Source organism: Camellia sinensis, unplaced genomic scaffold, assembly GCF_055761805.1.
Source record: "Camellia sinensis isolate YWXY unplaced genomic scaffold, ASM5576180v1 Unanchor3, whole genome shotgun sequence".
Taxonomy (NCBI): domain Eukaryota; kingdom Viridiplantae; phylum Streptophyta; class Magnoliopsida; order Ericales; family Theaceae; genus Camellia; species Camellia sinensis.
The window spans coordinates 19,823,496-19,841,839 of record NW_028129178.1 but is presented as its reverse complement, the minus strand read 5'-3'; positions in this window follow the sequence as shown (position 1 = coordinate 19,841,839).

Sequence of the window (18,344 nt, the reverse complement as noted above, 5' to 3'; positions counted from 1 at the left end):
TTAGGCCATGTGGTATCCGGTGAAGGAGTGTCTGTTGATACATCCAAGGTAGAGGCAGTGCAGGATTGGGCACAGCCTAAGAGTGTATTTGAGATCCGCAGTTTTCTGGGATTAGCTGGGTATTACCGTCGGTTTGTGAAAGATTTCTCCAAGTCAGCATCATCGTTGACTAGACTGACTCGGAAGGGAGTCAAATTTGTATGGAGTGAGACTTGTGAAAAGTCGTTTCAGGAGTTGAAAGTTAGACTGACTACCGCTCCAGTATTGATTATTCCAGAGAGAGGGTTGGGTTATACGGTCTATTGTGACGCCTCACGAGAGGGTCTGGGTTGTGTATTAATGCAAGAAGGGAAGGTAGTTGCCTATGGCTCTCGTCAGTTGAAAATTCACGAGCAGAATTACCCTACACATGATCTAGAGTTAGCAGCTGTGATATTTGCCTTGAAGATTTGGAGGCATTATCTTTATGGTGAGAAATTCGAGGTGTTCTCGGATCATAAGAGTTTGAAGTATTTATTTACACAGAAAGACTTAAACTTGAGGCAGAGGAGGTGGATGGAGTTCATAGAGGATTATGACTTTGAGTTGCATTATCATCCGGGAAAGGCCAATGTGGTGGCCGATGCCCTTAGCAGGAAACCTGTTGGTGACATAGCTAGCATAGCCATCCGAGAGTGGGAGATGTTGGGTGCACTTGGAGAGTTTGATTTACTTATGGGCGAATCCGTTGAGGCTGCGGCCTTGTTTTCTGTTATTGCACAGCCTTCACTTGTGACTCGAGTGTTAGAGGCTCAGAGAGGTGACTTTGAGGTAGAATCTCTCCGTGAGAAGATTTCCGGTGGGAAGGTTGAGAAGGGTTTGATGGTATTTTCCGACCTGAGTGTGAGATACCGTGACCGTCTGTTTGTGCCGGAGTCTTGCCGAGAGGAGGTACTCCGAGAGTTTCATCATTCACGCCTTGCGGTGCATCCGGGAGGCACTAAGATGTATCGGGATTTGGGTCGTCAGTTCTGGTGGCGGGGTATGAAGAGAGATGTGGCAACTTTTGTATCTAAGTGCCTTACTTGTCAGCAAGTGAAGGCTGAACATCAGAGGCCAGCGGGTTTATTGCAACCCTTGCCTATTGCTGAGTGGAAGTGGGAACACGTCACTATGGACTTCGTTGTGGGTCTTCCGAGGACTCAGCGGGGTAGTGATGCTATTTGGGTGGTTGTAGATCGGTTGACTAAGTCGGCGCACTTTATTTCTATGCGTGTGAGAGATTCGGTAGATCATCTTGCCGACTTGTATATTCGGGACATAGTGAGATTGCACGGGGTCCCAGTGACGATCGTCTCAGATAGAGATCCTCGTTTTACTGCCAGGTTGTGGCAGAGTTTGCAGAGTGCCTTAGGCACTAAGTTGACCTTTAGCACGGCTTATCATCCTCAGATTGATGGACAGTCCGAGCGTACTATTCAGATACTTGAGGATATGCTTCGGGGTTGTGTTCTTGACTTTAGTGGGTCGTGGGAGAGGCACTTACCGTTGGTGGAGTTCGCCTACAACAACAGTTTTCAGTCTAGTATCGGTATGGCACCATTTGAGGCCTTGTATGGCCGACCGTGTAGATCTCCTGTGTGTTGGGCCGAGGTGGGTGATGCACCTCTGTTGGGTCCAGAGTTGGTGAGGGAAACGACGGAGAAAGTTGAGCTTATCCGTAAGAGGCTTGTTACAGCACAGAGTCGTCAGAAATCGTACGCCGACCGTAGGAGGAGACCTTTGGTGTTTGAGGTGGGTGATCATGTCTTTCTGAAGATATCACCTAGACGGGGTTTGATGAGGTTTGGGAAGAGTGGGAAGTTGTCCCCTCGATTCATTGGTCCGTTTGAGATCCTTGAGAGGATTGGCGAGGCTGCTTATCGTTTAGCTTTGCCGCCGCTGTTGTCCGGAGTACATGACGTGTTTCATGTGAGTATGCTTCAGAAGTATGAGCCGGATCCATCACATGTGTTGGATTGGACCGATTTAGTAGTTGATGAGGATGTTTCATATGAGGAGAGACCGATTCGAGTCTTGGATAGGCGGGATCAAGTTTTGCGAGGCAAGACCATCCCTTTGGTCAAAGTTTTGTGGAAACACCACGGAGTGGAGGAAGCCACTTGGGAACGTGAATTGGAAGTCCGCGAGAAATATCCGGACATGTTTGTTGATTTGTAATCTTATAATTAGATTCTGTTATATTGTTGAACTTAAGAGCTTTACATATGTCTTAAGTTGTAAAACATTGAGTATGTTTTGGTAAATGGGTGTATCTTGAAACTTGTTTCATTATAGAAAGATTAGTGTAACATTGTATATGTTGATTACATTGTTGGATGTGGTATATATATCATGCAGTTGAATATGATATGGAAATTGTTAACATTGAAAGGAATAATGCATAATAGTGGTGCAGGTTGAAATATATGTTGTTTTATATATATTGTGGGATGCCTCTTGATAAAGAGATAAAGTGACCAGTATTGGGTCAAGTTGTTTATTATTGTTATATACTATCTTTGGGTATTGAGGAAAAAAAAAAAAACCTGTTTTCGAATTTGTGCCTAATTTCGGGGACGAAATTCTTTGAAGGGGGGGAGGTTATAGCGACCCCGATCTTTTCCCATTTAATTATTGTATCCGGACTGTTCCGTAGATTCTGTCATTGTATAATGGTTGTTGTTGTTATTCCTTATTTTCTCATTTGGAATTATAGGATGTGTTGGGCAGGTTTGTTTCAGGTTGGTTGGGTTTAGAAACCAAGAGTTGCTGTCCAGGTTTTTGGTTCTTCGCTCGAGCGAGGAGTTGTTCGCTCGAGCGAGAGGTAGTGTTTGATTTGGACCTGTAGCTGTGCATTCTTGGCTCGAGCGAGCTTTTCTTCGCTCGAGCGAGTTAGTTCATCCTTCGCTCGAGCTATAGTTCCTTCGCTCGAGCGTGTGTCTGGGTTCAGACCTGAGGGTTTGAGTTCTTCGCTCGACCGAGCTTTCTTTCGCTCGAGCGAGCATTTGAGTTGTTGGCTCGAGCAAGGCTTCCTTGGCTCGAGCGTAGTTTCTCTGTGTCTGGTCGCTCGAGCGACCAAGTCTTCGCTCGAGCGAGCCTGTCCAGTTTATATACACAGCAGCGGGATTTGATCAGTCTTTTTTCATTTTCTTTTGATTCCAAACCCTAGGTCCGACTTCTCTCTCTCCGTACTCACCTTCTTTCTTAGATTTGATCCACTTAGGGTGTGTTTCTACCCTAGATCCTTCAGTAAAAGATAGAGTGAGGCAAGGGCTACCATTTAATCTGAGCATTTGGCGATTTGGAGCACTTTGGTATTTGGGCACTCATCTCTTTCTTCACCTTTTGGGTTGTTTTCTTTGAGGTAGGGATTTCCTACTCCATCTTATAGGTTTTGTTCTAAGTTTTGGTAATTTGATATGTTGGGAATAATTGGGTAAATTTTGGGAAAAACCCTAGTTGTATTATTGAATTAATTTGTATAAGTAATTCATGAAATTGGGAAAAGAGGGTTAAATTCACGGAATTGGGGAATTTATTGACTAAATGGCATAATTGGGTAATTGGTATCATTTGTCCATTGAATTGTTGACATGGTTATTTTCAGTTTAGAAATAACTGTTTTGGGCTATCGGTGGAGGATAGTCGTGATTGTTGTAGACAGTGCATGTGAATTAGAAATAACTGAAACTAATCACATTGGTTAAGTCATTACTTTTGACTGTGGCATTGATACAGATAATACGTGTATTGATTGAGCATTGCATTTGCATACATTGTTTGTGTGTGGGAGGAGATAGGGGATGTACTCCACGGTTTAGGGGAAGATAGGGGATGGACCTCTAAACCGGATTTTGTTTGGGAGGAGATAGGGGATGGACTCCATTAGCATCACTTTTATGTGTGCTTATTTATATAGAAGTGTTTTATTGATACAGCACTAAAATGTGTATCAATCTGGAAGTATGAAGTGTTTGATTTGAGCTTGAGTCTCATTTGTTGTTAATATTGGAAGGATGTGAATATGATATATGTGATTTCACTGTTATAAGTTTGGCCAGGTTCTGAGCCATGTTGATAAAACTGGAAAGTAAAACGTATCTTTGACAATAATGTCATGAGTCTGTAAAATGATGTAATTGATTATTTTGGTTAACCATCTGTTGAATGCTATTGCTTTATTCATTGCTTATATGTGGTTTAGTATATTTCTACTGGGCTGTGGCTCACCCTATATGGGAACATCATTTTCAGGTTCAGGTGATAAACTACCTCCAAGGACTTAGCTTGGGAGGGTTTGGCTTCTGGATTGGAGAAGACTACCTTTAGTTAATTGTCTTTAATTATTATTACATGTAAACATTCAAGCCTAGGGCTTTTCTTGTATTGAGTTAGAACTCATATTTTTGTATCCAAGTGTTGGCTTGGAAAGATGTAAGCCTGTAGGGCATTTTATTTGATGTTACATGTAATGCTTCATTTAGTAATACTCTGATGAATGAATTAATATATATTGTCTTCTTTAAATAATGCATGTCAATGATATATAATGGGTTAATTTTGAGGGCGTTACAGGTTAACTCTAATTTTTTCAAACCTCAAGTGAGATGAGTATAATTTACCCTAAATAAAATTGTTTTAAAAGGTTTGTTGTGAACTATGCAATGCAAACAAATAATTTTAGTCATATTGTGCTATAAATAAACAATACACCCCTAGTTACGAGTTTTATATCTTTGGTTATGATCTATTGTATTGTTAGTAATAACTAATTATGATATTAATTGTGGCATTACTTTGGTTATGATTCAAGAGTGATTTTTTTTATGTACTTTATGTAGTGTTTAGTTATAATTCTTTTTTTCCCTTTTTTTGGTTATGACTCCCATAATACTGAGTTATGTCATTTGTGGTAATCAAACCCACAAATGGCATAATTTGCATATGCTACCATATCATTATCGTAGATTATAATATTGTAAACGGATTGTGATCCTCTCCATTGCATATTTGTAATGGAGAGATTCCATTATATTATCCAATGGTAAGTGTACTGATCTTTTTAAATTTAAAATAATTATCAATTTACATGTTAGGTTTTTGTAATTGGCAATCTCGTTTGATGAAATTCATTTTCAGCTATAATTTTATTCGTTCTTTTGTTTTAGTGAGACTGCGTGTGTTTAGATGTGAATCCAACCCAAGTTGTGCCTTTATAGATGAGTTTGTGCTGACATCTCATATCTTGAGCATTCCTTATCTGCCACTTCGCTAACTATGTATGGAGATCGAGCTTGAGTAGTGATGTGGTTCATCTAGTACCTCCGCTTGCAAACTGAATTTCTATGAAATATGTTTTACCGCTCGAGTGGTGGATGTTGCGCTCGAGTGGTTGGCCTATATGTGAACAATGCATTTACTCAGACCACTCGAGCGGTCTTCGTGGATCTGTTTAGTATAAAGTGCGTTGTTTGCTGTTTTTAGGGTTTAACTCATCCAAATTCTCAGAGAGGAGTAAAAAACAAAGTGTTCTATATTAAAGGGTGTTTATATATGAGTTTCCTTGATGATTTGAGGGTGGTCAATTGATCAACAAGTTTCATATTGACTATCATCAAGGGTTTTTTTGTTCTTTCATTCACATAAAGAGAGAGATGTTCATTGGTAGATTTTGGGGACCTAGGGCCTGAAGGTTTGGTGGATTCCAAAGTGGCTTATCGTCGTGGATTCGAAATCGACACTGTGGATTCAACGTTGGCCAAAGCAATTTCGAGGTGAAAACGGTGGTGGAAGAGGCGCATCGGGTTTGGTTCAATTCATGGGTGGATTCGTAAGGTAATTGAGGGTTCTTGTGCGCAATTTCTTTTTGACTTCTTCGTCGATTGTTTTGTGATTTTGGCCCATGATTTTTTTATCACAATTGGAGGTGCTCTGATTGTGATTTTTTCCATGTTAAATCGTTGTGCCAATTTGTTATTAATTGTTTCATTGAGATTGTTATTCAATATTTAAAATTGAATCGTAATTAAAAATCAATATGTATGAGGATTTTTAGTAAACTAAACACTTCGTTTAATAATAGAAATAATGAAATATTTTTTTTGGTTGGTCAAAATGCGTAAAGATCCCCTAGAGTAATATCCCTAGAGTCATCTCGTACAGTGAAGGACAAATAGCTGACAGGTGGCCCATTCACCAAACCAAGGGCTGAGATTTAAACTCACCAAAACGATGTCGTTTTGGTGAGTAATTTGAAATAAAAAAATAAAAAATAAAAAAATTCAATTTTTTTTTTGTTCTGGGTTTTACTTCCATCACCGACTCCCTCCCTAAACCTAACCCCACTTCGCCACAGCCTCCCTCGCTGGCCCTATCCCTGTCGTCACCCGCCCATCCCCAACAATCCGTTACCTTCTTCGTCCTCACTGTCTGTCGCCCACACCGCTTCTCTCTTCCTCTTTTTCGTTCTCCTCCCGCCCACACCGCTTTTCTCTTCCTCTTTTTCATTCTCCTCCCCTTAGAGCAATGGCGCCTTTTACGATATAGTAGAGAGAATGAAGGGACTTGAGACAATAACAAAAAAAAAACAACAGAGTGAGAGAGACAAGAAAAGAGAGAGACAAGAACAGCAAAACAAAAACATAGTGAGAAAGAGAGAAAAAGATGTTGTTACAGTCGGTGGCACAAAAAAATTCATCATTTTTATAGATCGAACACGAGAGAAAAGGGGTTGAGAAGTAACTTCAACAGATGTTCTTAGATTAATCTTAGCGTCACCAGTTCACACATTTTCTTCATCATCATTATCAACCAAACCCATCAAAAACTTTCAAATCAACACTCATTTAGAGTCCATTTCCTCATAAATTCATGTGGGTTTGCTCCCAAAAAAGCTCTCTCAGCATCAAGGTATGTCAAACCTGTAGAGGTTTTGAATGTTTTAGGATCTATAAAATTTATGTTTCTTGGATACCCACTGAGAAAATAGTTTCTATTTGACAAATTTTGTTTTCGTTTGTTTTATTTTATTTTTCTGGGTTTGTGAATGATATACTTGGAATGTTCATAAATTTGATTTGGGTATTTTACAAAGTTTTTCATTTTCGATTGTTGAAAACAGTCAGAAATCAATGTTTTAAAAGGATTGAACCAAACTAGTGGTGTGTAATTAAGAAAAGGTTTGAAGTTGAAGATTTTTTGGTGGAGGAAGGAAGGCTAGCAATTAGTGGAAGAAGGAGAATAAGAAGAAGCTGGGGATGGCTCCGACAGCTGAGAGAGAGGAATCTGGCGATGCTGGCAGAGAATCCAAGTCCCTTCTCTCACTCTTTTTGTTTGTTTGTTTGTTTGTTTGTTTTTTTTTTTTTTTTCAATTTACTCACCAAAACGACGTCATTTTGGTGAGTTTAAATCTCAGCCCTTGCTTTGGTGAGTGGGCCACGTGTCGGCTACTTGTCCTTTACTGTAGGAGATGACTCTAGGGGTATTACTCTAGAGGATCTTAACATGGTCAAAATACTCGCATGCTATTGAAGTTAACATGTGAAACATACTTTCAGCCTCAATATTGGACTAGCTGATTTTACCGCTTAGGAATTTTTGGTGAAACAAATATCGCATGACGCTAGTTAGATTTTTTTCTCAAACACTATCAAACCATCTCGATGGTTTCAAATTCTCTACTACATTTCCCCTTTTTTTTTCCTCTCTCTCTCTCTCTCTCTCATGCATGTGTACACGCCGATAATAAAGCCACTAGCAACCTCTTTCTTCTCTAGCTTGCATGTCCTCCACTTTTGTTTCACATCATCGCTGATCTCCGGTTGCTATTTGCAACCTCAGATCAACATCAATGCTGACAAAGTTGAACCTTACCATTGGACATGCCTAGGAGAGGCTGATCTATAGATAGAGATGTTGGTTTGAGAAGAAAAGCTTAATCTCGATGAGAAAAAATTAAGGGCCCATTTGTTTTCAGGGGTAGAATGGATGATTCATAGTGAGAGAGTTAATAGTGAGGGGATTAAATAAAATTGTGTTTGTTTTGATGATAGTTGTTGGTGTAGGGATTGCTAAATTATTTTTATATAAAATAAATATAAAATAATAAAACAAATAAAAAAATACAAAAACATTAGACATTAATGTTCAAAAAAAAAAAGAAGCCCAACATCTAAAAAATAAAACAAATAAAACAATGATTTTTACTTAACAAAAAATACAAAAAATTAAACATTAATGTTCAAAAAAAAAAAAATTCCAACATGTAAAAAATAAAAAAATAATAAAAAAAAAAATAGTCTGGCGGACTATTTTTTAATACCAAGTCCTAAGCCTCCATCATAATCCCCTCCCTAAGGCCCCATTTGTTTGGGGTTATAGAGAGGGGATTGGGATTGATAATAAGGTGGGACTCACTATGTGTTATGTTTGTTTTGAGAAATGGAGAGAGGACTCCTAATCCCTTGGTATTAGGATAGGCCTTGGAAGGGGGATTGAGATGGAGGAAGCAGAGGTGGAGGTGGAGGTGGAGGTGGTATTAGAAAATAGTCCATCAGACTATTTTTATTTATTTATTTATTTTTACATGTTGGGAGTTTTTTTTTTGAACATTAATGTTTAATTTTTTTTTTTGTATTTTTTGTTAGTAAAAATCATTGTTTTATTTGTTTTATTTTTTTGTTTTATTATTATTATTATTATTATTTTTACATGTTGAGCATTTTTTTTTTGAACATTAATGTTTATTGTATTTGTATTTTTTTAATTTATTTTATTATTTTATATAAATATAATTTAACAATCCCTACACCAACAACTATCATCAAAACAAACACAATTTTACTTAATCCCCTCACTATCAATCCCCTCACAAACAATCCCTTCACTATTAATCCCTTCATTATGAATCTCATCCATTCTATCTCTGAAAACAAATGGTGCCTAAGGCCCATCTTAATCCGGAGGGGATTATAAATCCCCTATCCATCTCCCAAAACAAACACAATATTAATGGGTCCTACCTCAATTCTAATCCTAATCCTTTGCCTATCTCCCAAAACAAATAGGGTCTAAATGTCTAAATGTATTCATGGATATGGTTCGGATGGCGGATCAACCATCTTGGACCTGCATAAACCCAATCTGCAGATGAAGTTAAAATACAAAAAAATAAAAAAAAAAACCTGCTAACAAGTAACAACATAGAGTAGAAATAATAAAATATATATTTTTGTGAAAATGGAAAACAATATCTTAAAATATATGGATGCGTGGTACTATGGTTTATTATAGACACATAATATATATTTTTTCAAATTACTAGTTATTGGAGATTGTAAAAGTTATAAATTATAATTCAAAAAAATGCCAAAAATTTATAAAGTCTAAACTGCCAAATCGATCTCATCCATCCACCAACCCACACGTCCCGCTCAATCCGCATCTGTCAAACTGATGGACGGATGCGGATTAACTTTTTCCAATTCGCCTAATTTTGGACAGATGACGGATGTGATATCACCCGACCCAACTCGATCCCCGATCACCCCTACTCTCTATGTGTTGGTTATCCATCATTCCTCTTTATATTCTTTTTCTATTTCTCTTTTTATTCAAAAATATATATATATATATATATATATATTGCTAATTTATCACCTCTTTTAATAAGTTTGTGAAATTTCATTGACTGTCACTTAGTAAGTGTGGGGATATATTTTCTGAGTACCAACACGTGGCAAGGTGACGCCGACGTGTCAGCCGAGGTGCCACGTGTCTTGGTCATTGTGCCGAGGTCATCTTGGCTAGGCCGAGGTTTCCTCCGAAGATATCGGAATCCGAGATAAGCGGATAAGGGACAAGAGTCCTAGGATGAAGAGGGAACTCAACTTGGATATGGACAAGAGTCCTAGATTGAGAAAAGACTTCAGTTTGGGTAAAGATAAAGACTCTTAGAGAGTTTATCCTAATCCCACTGGGAGTTCCAGATTAGCAGTAATCCTAAATCCATTAGGGCCAGGCTCCTATTGGGACTAGGATTGTATTGGCTATAAAAGAGAGGCACCCCCATGGGTCGAAGGTATGCTTTTGATACTCAAGCTTGTGAGTTTAGTACTTGATTTATCTTTGAGAGATATACTGACTTGATCGTCGGAGTGCCCCCGGGTGGTCGAAACCACCGCGGGATTCTTATATTTCTGTTGCAGGTCAGTCAGGTGCCATCTATTCTGCCAGTGCTCTCTAGCTGGTTACTAAGCGGGCAGTGTGGTCAGAAAATCACCCACACAATTTGGCGCCGTCTATGGGAAAGAAAGAAGAATAGATGGCCAATGACGAACAGAAGGATCAGACTAGAGACAACGCTCCTACTGGGAATGGGAGATCTATCAACCTCAACGTTGAAGGGGACAACCGCAACACAGAAATCGTGACCAGAGTCACGGAGTGAAAGACGCCAGCCAGGAAGGTGACGCACCAAAGACAACAGATCGAAGCAACGAAGATGACCTCCAGGTATGGAAGGATAGATACCTGGGGAAGAACGAAGACCCTTCCAGAAGGGATGCAAAGACAGGGGGCATGAACGCTCCCAAGGAGATAACATTCAAGTATAGAAGAACTCATCCTGAGTGAGCAAATCCCGGATTTCAGATCTTGGATCCTGGATCCGAAAAGACATGATCTCAGCCTAGACAAGTAGGCCCGAGAAGACGAGAGCTCAACCTAAGTGAGCAAATCCCGGATCCCAGATCCCAGAAGACATGATCTCGGCCTAAATGAGTAGTTCCGAGAAAAGAAGAGCTCAACCTGAGTGAGCAGATCCAAGATTCCAGAAGATAAGATCTCGGCACTTGAGTCCGAGAAGAGAAGAGCACAATGAACAGATCTCAGATCCCATAAGATAAAAAGGAAACACACAAGATCAGACCAAAGTTGGCCAGAATTGAGAAGTATGCTACGGCCGAGGAAGACATGCCGGGAACAAAGGCGTCGGAACAAGAAAAGAGAAACGGCTCGTCGATGCGAGGCCAAAAATCAAACTCAGGTTGGAGCCAAGTAAGATCAATAGAGAAACCAAGGCCGACAACCTCGGCGACAAGGTCAAAGCTACATGTATGATGAGAACCCAAGTGGATTTTAAGTTCACACTGGGGGCATAGAGAAGAAGAATACGTTTACCACTTGTTAAAATTTGTAGCAATTTACAAGTTGGTTAAACCAAGATGATGCTTAACCGAAGTTAAGCCGAGATGATGCTTAACCGAAGTTAAGCCCAGATGATGTTTAACCGAAGTTAAACCGAGACGATGCTTAACCGAAGTTAAGCCGAGATTATGCTTAACCGAAGTTAAGCCCAGATGATGTTTAACCGAAATGAAACCGAGACGATGCTTAACCGAAGTTAAGCCGAGATGATGCTTAGTTGAAATTAAGCTGAGATGGTTCCTTACCTTCACTTGTTGAAATTTGTAGCAATTTACAAGTTGAAGTTAAGCTGAGATGATTCCTTATCTTCACTTGTTGAAATTTGTAGCAATTTACAAGTCGAAGTTAAGCCGAGATTATTCCTTAATTCACTTGTTGAAATTTGTAGCAATTTACAAGTTGGAATTAAGCTGATTCCTTATCTTCACTTGTTGAAATTTGTAGCAATTTACAAGTTGGAGTTAAGCTGATTCCTTATCTTCACTTGTTGAAATTTGTAGCAATTTACAAGTCAAAGTTAAGCCGAGATTATTCCTTAATTCACTTGTTGAAATTTGTAGCAATTTACAAGTTGGAATTAAGCTGATTCCTTATCTTCACTTGTTGAAATTTGTAGCAATTTACAAGTTGAAGTTAAGCCGAGATTACTGGTTCTCTTCACTTGTTGAAATTTGTAGCAATTTACAAGTTGAAGTTAAGCCGAGATTACTGGTTCTCTTCACTTGTTGAAATTTGTAACAATTTACAAGTCGAAATGAAACCGAGGTTATAGTTTGCACACTTATAGCAATTTACAGGTTGGTCCAACCAAAGAAGATGCTTAACACTTGTTGAAATTTGTAGCAATTTACAAGATAATGTTGAGCCGACATGTGATCATCTGTTGAAATTTGCAGCAATTTACAGGTTGAGGTAAAAGCTAAGTATATTGTTTAAACCACTTGTTGAAATTTGTAACAATTTACAAGTAGATCATTGTTATAACTTGAGAAAAATTTACAGTATATGTTAACACTTGTTGAAATTTGCAGCAATTTACAAGTAGGCTAGACCGAGATCACCGTTTAAACAGTTGTTGAAACTTGAGAAAAAGTTTGCAAAAGTTAACATTGAGTAGTATATGTTTCACACTTGTTAGAATTTATGAAAAGTTTGCAGGTCAGTATCTTTCCGAAGTAAAAGTTTTGTAGCTATTATACCCGAGGTATGTAACCCCGAGAAGATCGCACAAAGGAGGCAAAATATGAAAGACATGCAAAATATTCTAAGTATAGAATCATGCAAGAGCAGTTAGAAGAAGATCAAAACAGAATTCGTCGTGATTGACACGCCTTCACCTTACAACATCATCTTGGGAAGGCCATGGTTGCATGCAATGGGGGCAGTTCCCTCAACGTTGCATCAACTATTGCGGTTCCCCACAGAACATGGGATTGGAGAAGTCAGAAGAGACCAATTGCAGGTAAAGAATTGCTCCATGGCAGCAACGAAAAATACCTGCAACATTCGGGAACCAGGGAAGGCAGAGATTGAAAACGAGGACATGGAGGTCCTAGATGATATTAGCAAGGAGCCAGCCAAAAAGAGTGAAGAGACACTGAAGAAAATCCTCGTCCAGGAGGGCGACGAAGAGCGCTTCATTCAGAGAAGGAAAGTTGAATTAGACATTCAAGAACAAGGAGGCACATCGGCCATATGCAGAGCTTACATTATCTAAAGAACAAAAAGGTACAAGAGTACAAGCGACAAAAAAAGGGAAAAACTTCAAAAACTGAGATGATGCTTAACTGAAGTTAAGCCGAGATGATGTTTAACCGAAGTTAAACTGAGGTGATGTTTAACTGAAGTTAAACTGAGATGATACTTAACCGAAGTTAAACCGAAATGATGTTTAACACTTGTTGAAATTCTGAGAGAATTTACAAGTTAAAGAGTGCACAAAGTTAAATGTCGACAAAAGATTCGTCAGAGTCAAACGTTGTTTTGATTAGAACCACTAAGTGAACGCCAGAAGTGGTGACCAGAATTGTGAAAGGAATAAATGCTTCAAGAAACAGCGATGATAGTTTGCAAAGGCCAAGAGAAAGAGGGTCTAAAGGGGGTGAATTAAATACCAGAAGTTTTAATACATCGGCGAAAGAAGAACACATCAGGTCTGTGACTACAGCACAAAGCCCACTTCCCTAATGTGATCCTAAGTACAACTTACGTTCACATTAGGGGGCAGGGAGAAGGTGTAGGGGGAAGGAATGATAATTAAGGAGTAAGGAATGTTAACACTTGTTGAAATTTTTGAGCAAATTACAAAATGAGTTAACCGAAGATTATGAAGTCTACCACTTGTTGAAATTTGTAGCAATTTACAAGTTTGTTATAGCCGAGATAAACACTGAAAGACGTTTCCGACACTGAAAGACGTTTCCGAGATATGATCAACCGAGATAACCAACTAGCTTGTTAAGAGCTGAGAAGGTTGGCAAGTACAAAAATGAAGACCTTAAAGAACTAGGGACTGAAAGCAAGAACGTCAGACTAATCTGCTTCGACGGACGACAATGGTTCAGCCTCGGTAGTCAGTTGGAGGAGCTTCTCTACCGCTACCTCGGCATCAATTTCAAGAAGGAAGCAAACTACTCGGCATCAGCGGTAGGTTGTGTTTCACCCCCAGAAGACAGTTGGAAAGAACTTCTTAGCAGCCTTCTCAGCCACGAGCTCAGCATCAACCTCCTGAAGAGTTTCATCAAAGCTCTTCTTGGCGATTGGCGTCTTGGAGTTTGAAGGCAAAAATTGAAAGCAAGAATCTGGAAAAAGACACAGAAAACAGAAACAAGAATGTAATTCGTAATCAAGAATGGTGATGAAGCTATCAAGAAATCAAGACAAAAAGATTGCACAAGTGTGTTAAGCCAAGAACAGTGGTAGAAATCAACAGATGTGTGAACAGTGTGTATTCAAGAAGATGATTTGGAAATAACGGGTAAAACAAGCAATGGTGATTAAACAATGAAGCAGAGCTTCTTGGAAAGCAACAAGAAATAAAACCAGGAGGAACAGTGGCTTACCAGAAAGAGGGAAGACGGAATGAGAATCGCCGAAGTCTGACGACAATGACAGAATGACGTAAAGCTTCACCGGAGAAGAGAAACGAAGACAGTTGCAGAAGCTTGAAAGCTTGGAACAAATGACGGATTTAAGCAAAAGAGCTAGAAAGAGAAGAAGCCAGAGGATTAAATGAGAAAAGAGAAAAATAGTCAAGAAGACGACAAAGTTCAAGAATAAAGCCAAGTGTACAGGCACTAAGTAAGTATGTGAAGAATAAGAAAGTAATGACCCAGACACGATGCTAGCAACAGAAAGTGGATATGACAAGAAAAGTGCCAGGAATTCAAACAATTCAAAACTTGAAGACAGATGAAAATAGAAGGCAACAGATGGCAAATAAACAGATTCAAAGTAAATCAGAAGAGTTAAGAAAGATTGAGCTTAATAGTAAGTAAAGAGTTTATGAACCTACAAAGTGAAATGAACGCCGATATGAAAATCTCCGGAGTCAAATAGATGACTGAAAATCGGGAACTCACCAGAGAGTGTGAGTGGAGCAGTTGCAAAGCTCTTGGAGTTTACGAATTAATGGAACCAGAACCTCGGCTAGGAGGTGCGATTTCAAGCAGCTTGGAAAGCATGAAACTTGATTCTTGACACCAGTGGACAGTAAAGTCCAGGGAACTTTGAAGTCGGTGAGTTTGATCTCAGACAGAGGAGCACAGATGAACGAACAGTGTAGGTTCCATCACCTCAGAATGCCGAGGTAATAGAACCTAGGGGGCAGTTGTGGGGATATATTTTCTGAGTACCAACACGTGGCAAGGTGACGCCGACGTGTCAGCCGAGGTGCCACGTGTCTTGGTCATTGTGCCGAGGTCATCTTGGCTAGGCCGAGGTTTCCTCCGAAGATATAGGAATCCGAGATAAGCGGATAAGGGACAAGAGTCCTAGGATGAAGAGGGAACTCAACTTGGATATGGACAAGAGTCCTAGATTGAGAAAAGACTTCAGTTTGGGTAAAGATAAAGACTCTTAGAGAGTTTATCCTAATCCCACTGGGAGTTCCAGATTAGCAGTAATCCTAAATCCATTAGGGCCAGGCTCCTATTGGGACTAGGATTGTATTGGCTATAAAAGAGAGGCACCCCCATGGGTCGAAGGTATGCTTTTGATACTCAAGCTTGTGAGTTTAGTACTTGATTTATCTTTGAGAGATATACTGACTTGATCGTCGGAGTGCCCCCGGGTGGTCGAAACCACCGCGGGATTCTTATATTTCTGTTGCAGGTCAGTCAGGTGCCATCTATTCTGCCAGTGCTCTCTAGCTGGTTACTAAGCGGGCAGTGTGGTCAGAAAATCACCCACACAGTAAGGATAGTGGAATTTTATTTTCCCATAAAGTTGACGGAGAGTTGTTGGAAAAATCAGCATTTGTGATGATCGGCAGAAAATCTTTATTCAAGATTGAAGGTGATTGATGTAGTAGAGGTAGTAAAATTTCACTTAGGGTAGTATTGTCCAAAAAAAAGTTTTAGTGTATTAAAATTAGCAACTCTTTTTTTGTTCTTCTTATTAAACTAATAATTTCTATTAATTAGGGATATAGGAAGGAAAAAGAAACAATAACTTAATATCAAAGAGTACTACTAATAATTTATTTTGATATTGTGCTATAAAAGCTTTATTTAAATAAATAAATGTGATAATTTTTGTTGAATTATGTATGTGTATATTAATGTGTATATCTATGGATACATAAATTTGAAATGATTTTAAAAAGTAGGTTGATATGATAATTTTATATGATAAAAAATTATAACATCATAAAATAAATACTAAGTTTCATAATATAAATAAGGATTAAATTAGAGAAAAATTATTCATAAATCTCATCGTGGGGAATGGTGATCCGTTTAGTTCTAAGGATTTTTTTATAGACAAATTAGTCTCATTGATTTTGCAAATGTGGATTTGACATATTACCCTTATTTCTATTATATATATATATATATATATTTTTTTTTTTTCTGCAAAAAAGGTAAGATACACAACTTTTGGGAATCAAATTTGAGATAGATTTTTCTATGGGAATCATTTTTTATTTGGAATGGATTGAAATGTGAGATTTTTCAAACATTTTAAAATGAGTAGAAAAATTACTTGAAATATGAGATTCTTCAAACATTTCAAAAGGAGTACAAAAATTCCTTAGTAAGCTTTGAGAAAATATATAATTTCAAACTATAACACTCCAAAAAAAATTCCTTAGTGTAACACTCCAATGTAACACACAAAAAAATTTCGTGTACTTTTCTCAAATGTAACACTCCAATATAACACTCTCAAAAAAAGATGTGGGATTCTTTAAACTATTCCAAAAGGATGTTGGATACTTTAGACATTCCAAAAGAAGTACAAAAACTCTTTACTAAGTTTTGGACAAATGTATAATTTCAAACTGGTGAGATTATTCAAACATTCCAAAAGGAATACAAAAACCCCTTAGTAAGATTTGAGCAAATGTATAATTTCAAATTGTGGGGTTTTGATTTGGAATGTCTTGAAATGTGGGATTCTTCTAACATTCCAAAAGGATTACAAAAACGCCTTAGTAAATTTTTGGCAAATATGTATTTTCAAACCGTGGAGATTTCAATCATTTATGGGTATGAACTAACATTTACAAGTGTAAACTATAGGGTTATATTTCCATTTCTACACAAATAAGGCTGTTGAATTCATTAGATTATTTGGAGGATTTATTGGTTACTCAAATATGAAAATAAGATTTATTGGTACTTCCCTCTAAATTAGAAAGAATAACAATCTTAAAATTAAAGGATGATTTTAATTATTTTATTTACTTTTATTCATTTTGAATAAAGGTATGTTGCAAGTGTAGATTTGAGGATAGTAATCTATTAATAAATTAAAATTAAAATATTAAATTTACAAAATAAAAATAAATAATTTAATTTCATAGATAGTTGGATTAGGAAAGATAAAGCTAAATTAATTGATGAAAGATTGTATTAAAATTTTATATGAATTGGATAATAAATAATTTAAAATAGTGGAATAATTTTGAAACCTTTAGATGAGACGAGGTAAAATATTAGCATATAGATTTCTTTAATTTTAATTACATTGACACTCCATCAGGTTTCAAATTCGTACATTAGACTGATGTTATATATAATCTTACTTTTCATCACATTTTTTCACGTACTGGGGCCCACATGCATAGGTGCACATGAGCTCATCCACTTATGTCTAGAAATGAGAAAAGAAAAGAAAAGAAAAAATAAAATTATATGTAACATTTTTTAATACATTAGTATCTTTAAAACTTTAAAAATTACATCCCCTCATAAAGGTTAATAATCGCACTATAAAAAATTCCCCAATGTTAGTTGAAACTTCCATTAACTAACATATTTTACTTATATCAACTTTTAATTTTTTGAAAATGTCATATTTACCTTTATCAAATTCTTTTACACAATAGTTCCATTTATCTCTCCTTCTCTATTGAAATGTAGAAACAGAGTTCCACTCTCCACCACTTTTGCAACTATCAGCCATCAGTCATCACCACCAACTACTGACACCTCCAACCCTTGATACCCCACTACAACCAATTTACCTAGCTAAATTGTCATTTATCAATCCGACCATAACCAGGGGGGAGAGAGAGAGAGAGAGAGAGAATATTGGGATGGTACAAGAGAAAGTGGTGGTGTCACGATGATGTAGAAAATGACTCCCCAACAATCACTCCAATAATCTATTGACAATAACTGTTAATGTAAACTGTAAACTTCACCTACTCTCCACCTACTCCTCACCTACTCCATCTACTACACACCTACTACACACTCACCTATTCTCTTCCCACATCCTCTCCTACATATAGGAATCATTGTAAACATATATAATTACAATCAATAATAAGATCATTAGATACATTATTCTCTCTGTATTTCTCTCTTTTTACATTAAATTTTACATGGTATCAGAGCTAGGTTAAGAACTTAGTATTTTTCGCTTCACCGGCGGGCGGCAACCTCGTC